The sequence below is a fragment of the Octopus bimaculoides genome, chromosome 8, assembly GCF_001194135.2.
Source record: "Octopus bimaculoides isolate UCB-OBI-ISO-001 chromosome 8, ASM119413v2, whole genome shotgun sequence".
Taxonomy (NCBI): domain Eukaryota; kingdom Metazoa; phylum Mollusca; class Cephalopoda; order Octopoda; family Octopodidae; genus Octopus; species Octopus bimaculoides.
The window spans coordinates 81,056,375-81,062,772 of record NC_068988.1 but is presented as its reverse complement, the minus strand read 5'-3'; positions in this window follow the sequence as shown (position 1 = coordinate 81,062,772).

Sequence of the window (6,398 nt, the reverse complement as noted above, 5' to 3'; positions counted from 1 at the left end):
CATACTTTGATGATGCAACATAATGATAACATTTAAAAAGCACAATTAATAAAACATCCGAAATACAATAATACTATTAAAAAGAAATGTTAAAAACAAATACTTTATACCAAAGTATTTTTTTTTTAAACTTTGTTATTTCCTTGAGTTTTTCTTCCTTCAGCTTCAGTTTCCTCCAGGGGCTTTCAAACATAGTTTAACAAATACTTACCAAAGTACCTTCCAGTTCATATATCACTCTAAGACTGAAACAATGTTTATTTAACTAAGAATATTTATATTATAAAATGAACCTGATTTCAGCATCATTACTGCCACCAGTTGGAAAATTTCTCAAGATTTTTTCTTCTTTTTCCATTTCTTTAGCCATGAATTCATTAAAAGGTACACGTGTAATCTTTGGGAAGCTGACACTAAAATATAGCAATGAACCAGTCTTCTTTAGTTCAGAGTCTCCGGCATTCCAGTAGTTTCTCATTCTTACTGTCTCAGCTACTGTGGATATTCTCTTATTCTTTTATTAGTTTCAGCCATTGAACTGCAGCCATATTAGGGTACCATCTTCAAATATACAATATATATAGGGAGTTGACTGACATTAACCATCTTGACAGCAGTAAATGTAAAATATGGTAACTCTGTTTCATTATTTCTACTTATTTTCACACACACACACACCTGTAGCAATGAAACTGTCAAAACATGTTTTCACTTATGTAGTTATTCAACAACAGATTATTTTAAATTGAAAATCACAGGAAACTTAATATTTCTTTAAATTAATAACATTAATACAAGAGTTATTACTTAATATCAACAATAACTAAGAATGCAATAATCTATAATATATTTTCATTACAAATTCTACACAAAGCCCATTATTTTCTGAGCTATATTTGCTCCTATCAAAATACAAATGGGACTGCTGAGAGTTTTATCTGTCTAAAGCAGATCTGTGCAACTTGCAATTATGCTGGCTAAATGAAACTAACTAAACCCTTTGGAAATATAATTGTTAACATAAGAGATTATATCAAAAGCAATACAAATATATGAATATAAATAATATCAAATAAAGCCAAGTTGATTTCATGGCAGTGGAATAGCTGAGTCATTAGAACATTAAGTAGGATCACTTGAAATATCTACCCAAACTCTGAGTTCAATGTTGTCTTTTGTAACTTTTTAAAGTTAATAAAGTACATGTCCACAACAATGGATTGGCAGGATTGTTAGACGACTGGACAATGTGTTGCAATATTTGTTCTGGCTCTTTAAATAGTTCTGAGTTTAAATTCCACTTGATGGCCATACCATCACTGCCTTATGTACTGGAAGTTGACAAGGTGGACTGCAATAGATGGCAGTCTGCAATCAGATTGGCCTCCCCATCATCTCAATATATTTGTACCATGGAAACAGGGACTTTGGAAGTGAAGCACTGTTGAGATTGTAACTGTAAACTTGTAAATGGTTGCAGAAACCATGGAAACATTGTCAATTATGTGGATATGACAAAAGTAAAATAGTAATTGGTAAAAATAATATTAGAATAGATTGTTGAAGAGAAATAGTTGCTTAGCCTATAATCAAAAGACGCTGCAGCAATCACTATCATGGACTACGTTGTGCAATGTATTCTCCTTTTTTATTAAAAAAGAATGTAATTTGAAGGTAACTTCACTGTTATTTCTAGTATATCAAACAACTTTTTAGCGGTTTCTCTCAGTAACTGGATGATTGCTGCTTGCAATTTCATTGACTCCAGTGAAGATATAAAGTTATAATGAATGAACACAAATCTAAATATGTACAACAGCAAGGTATTGTTCACAACCTTTGTTATTGTATAGTTCCTGTTACAAATACTTCACTGGGAAGCAACCCTCAAGAATGCTTATTAGTAACATACTGTAATGATGGGAGTAGTATGCAAGACTGCCATCAGCACACTTTTAAAATAATCACTCCCCCTCACCAAACAGTAGGATTTCATCAGGAGTGTCACAGACATTGGCATTGTCTTAATATGCTATCAAATTATGAATGTTATTATAACAATTAACATTAAAATACAGTTCAGATTATAAAACAATATATAAATAGCATTACTCTGTCAATAGCTAAATTCTAGTTCCATTTCTATATGGGAAGAGAGTATATATCATCAGATATATTTCTATTACATACTGAAAATGACTACAGACATTTCCTTTTTAACATATTTTATTTACATGTACTTGGCATCATATCATCTAAATCATCTTTAACAAGTTAATAGTAACAGATTTAAATCTCTATTGCAACAAATGTAGATTAAAGAGATATAATGTTATGTATGATAACAGAATGAAGCAGAAAGTTGGTGTGAAAGAAAAACATATAAGTCAATGCAAGAACTTTGTTAATATTCTTTGAAATATGAATCCAATAACAATGTACAATTTTATATTTATATAAAAAACACATAAAAATATAAAATTTGAGGGAAAGAGAAACAGACTATAAAATGAACTGATATTTTAATCAGTATAGGCCAAATACAACTTTCTGAATGAAACATTTAATGGAAAGGAAAAAAAGGTGTAACTCAAACAAGCACAATTTTTCAGTTTTGTTCCACAGGAACCAATAACAATAGCAGTAATTATTTACAATGAGAAATATGTAGAGTGACTGTGATGTGTGTGGCATATATATATCAACTGCATGAAACTGCAGTTTAAAATACTTTGTTAAGGAAAGAAAATTAAAAGCGCAGAGGAGTATTTAAACAGGAAAAAAAATTTATCAAAATATTTGTCTTCCTAAATATCTGTCTTCTAAATGGTTTGAAAAACAAACTATTCATATAATTTAAATTTTTCTTATGATGTGTGTGTGTGTGTGTGTGTGTGTGTGTGTGTGTGTGTGTGTGTGTGTGTGTAAAGAATGTTATTTACAAAATGGCAGTTTTTGTAGTAATTTTTGTTTGAAATTCATTTGATATTCATAATCATTTTTACAAAATTTTATGTTAAATAAAAAAAAAGGCTAATTAAAAAAATAAAATAAAAGGAAGCATTGAAATATAATATTCAGAACACTGTATGAAAAATAAAGAAAAATCTCGCAAGAAATACAAATGTTATATGCATAAAGATACAGCCACCAAAACAAATACCTGCATAATATATGCATACTATACACTCACATACACATACATATACACACACATACAACTGCATACTATTGTATTCTATATGACTAATGTGCTGCAACAAAAGATGCATTAACAAACTCCAATTGGTACACAGACATTGAACCAGTTATACATTGCTACAAAAACATAGACATTGCAGTGAACCAACAGAAATGAGCAGAAACGTTTTTCTTTGTATAATATTCCAGTCAATACATTTGAGCACAAAATGTAGAACAAAAAAAGTAAAAAAAAAAAAAAAAATTTATGAAATAAAAATCAACATTTAACATTAAGGCAGAATATTGTGATATATTGCATGATATTAATGTAATTCTTAATAAAGAATATTTCAGGTTATCAGTAGAACAAAATTTAAATAAAAAGATACTATACATTTTTTTATTTTATTCATCTTTTAGCAAAGAGTAAACCTGTATCAAATGGAAAATATGTGTTTCCATTTTTTTCAAATGCCCGCTGTGCTGTTGCCATTCTATAAAACCTCTCTCAAACAAATATCATTTCAACCTATCCCCATCTCAAATTAAAGCCATTATATACATCTACAAATTAAGTCTAGAAATTGCTTTGAACCCTATCTATTCATATATACAAGTGTATTTCTTTGTTTTGTTCTGATAGTCAGCATCACAGAACTGTATGAAATCATTTCTTTATTATTCCATAATAACCTGCAACTAATTTGTTCAGATTCGGGACATTTTGAAAAAAACTCAAATCTAGCTTTATTACAATTTAGCATTCACAACTCAAGTTTATTTGCATTTCAGAAAGTTGTATAACCAGACTAGATGTTAATATTTATAATTTAAACCAAGAATTTCTGTGCAGATATATAAAGTTCAACTCAAGCCTCTCTGTTCTTGGTCACTTTCAGATTGGTTTTGTTATACTTCAGCACAGAAACACTTAAAAATGTATGTCAAAATATACCACAGATGCTTTACAAGAAATTGCTCATTGTACAACATTTATAGGTTTGATTAATTATCAAAATTATGCTGAATTTCATTTTCCAAAAAACAAAAATATATATAAAAATAAACTTTTCTTTTTGTAGTTTTTGAAAAATAATTTGGTAATGAAAATAACATGCACTAAAATGTTGAAAGACTTATGAGAAATGTTCTGAGTGATATCAACACAATGCCTCATGCCAACCCCCATTTCCACGTCAGGCCTATAACTTGTGCAAACTGATCATGTAGTGATATGGAAGGATTTACATTATGGAATGATCATGAAATGGTTTTATTTCCTTTAAATTATTTAAAAATATATTTTCTCAAAAAGATCAACTGTTTCATTTGACAACTTTCTTGATATAGCCAAGAAAACTTGACAATTTTAAATTGATGAAGGAAAAAGAAAAAAATTTAAAAAGTGGAAGACAAAAATCAAAATTTATAAAAAAAAAAAAATATTGTAAATCCTTCCATCTCAAAACAATCAGAAAAAAAATTTATATTATATGCATTTGGTTGTGAAATATTGAAAGAAATATGTACAATGGTATCTTCCTCTTTTCCTTCTATAGATGAACAGATACAAACATGCTGGTATTGTTCAGGGTGTTTAATCTTACAGTCAAATGGAGGACATTGTGAAGGTATGGTAATTTTTAGGTAGGTATTTCAGCATAATTTTAGAATTTAGAATTTTCATTAAATTATTTTGTCACATGATTTACTTATGGAATAATAAATCACTATTTTTAATCAATACCCTTATAAACATGCAGAATTAATTTTAACACTAAATTAAAATCTATTAATTACTTTTTTTTTGTTGTTACTAAAAGAAAGTGAAATTTCTATAAAATTCATAAAGTTAAAATTACTTATTTCAAATGTAGCAACCAGAGAGTGGTTATAATCTAAACATCAGAGACATTTCAGAGAAATATTGACATGATTAAAATAGGAAACAAGTATGAAGAAACAACTGAAATATAGAAGAGATGATTAATGATAAAACAAACAATTTTAGTGAAGATAAATACAGGAAGGAAAAAATCTTTTTAAAATGATTGCATGTAAATTTTTTTCTCATACTGATTATAAGATTGCAGGCATTTATATATATATATATATATATATATATATATATATATATATATATATATATATATATATATATATATCACACATACAATTATATATACAATCAGAGAAGTATGAGGAAACAGATTCAAAATAGTTGTGCCATAATGATTGACAGGAATTATAAAGAAGAACATTAAATTTGCTCAAATAAACCACAACATATTTATTCTGCCCAATTGCATTCATTAATTCTAAAAATAACTGAAAGGAAGCCAGCCATTCCAACTACTGATTTTGAAATTATTACAAAAAAAAAAAAACCTTCTAGAATGACTTTTAAAAACTGAACCAATTTTTAATACTTCATCTGGTTCAGTAACAAAAGAGGCTAAATAAACTGCAAATAAATTTTGTATCTCTTTCCATGTTTCATGGAAATATCACTGGAAAAGTATACATTCAAACAAAGTAACTGAAGAAATACTTCATGTAATACATTATCAGCTAGTAACATTTAAGACATAGCCAAGAAAAAAAAATTAGTATTTAGAGAAATAAAACAAATTTTAAAATACAGCATAAATACTAACAGGGAGCACAGATTTTTGGCTTTTTCTCAACTAAATGTAACAATGTTATTAGTATGTATGATAGGTATAAAATTGCATGTGATCAGAACTAGTAAAAATGAACAAATCTTATGAAGAGTCAGATTCAAAGACTCTTTAGCTTTATCTTATTTCAAAAGAATGAATATGTGTGTATGTATGTGTATATATCTATATTTATAAAAATGAGAATGTGTGTCTGTCTGTCTGTCTGTCTGTGTGAATCCCTAAAACTCGAGAACTACGCAACCAATTTCATTCAAATTTTACAGGTGCCTTACTTAGGGTTCCAGTTGTGTTTTAATCAAAAAAAATTTTAACTTCTTGCAGAGTTCGAGCCCACGGCAACATAATATCTCCTCCACTATTTAAGTATTACGTGTCAAAAGTGAAACAAAAACACTCATGTCAAATACTTTCACTTTAAAAATGAAACTATTCTACTAACTGAAACAATCACATTTCGATACTGTAATGACAGATACTTTCAGAGAGAGAGAGAGAGAGAAAGAGAGAAAGAGAGAGAGAAAGAGAGAGAGA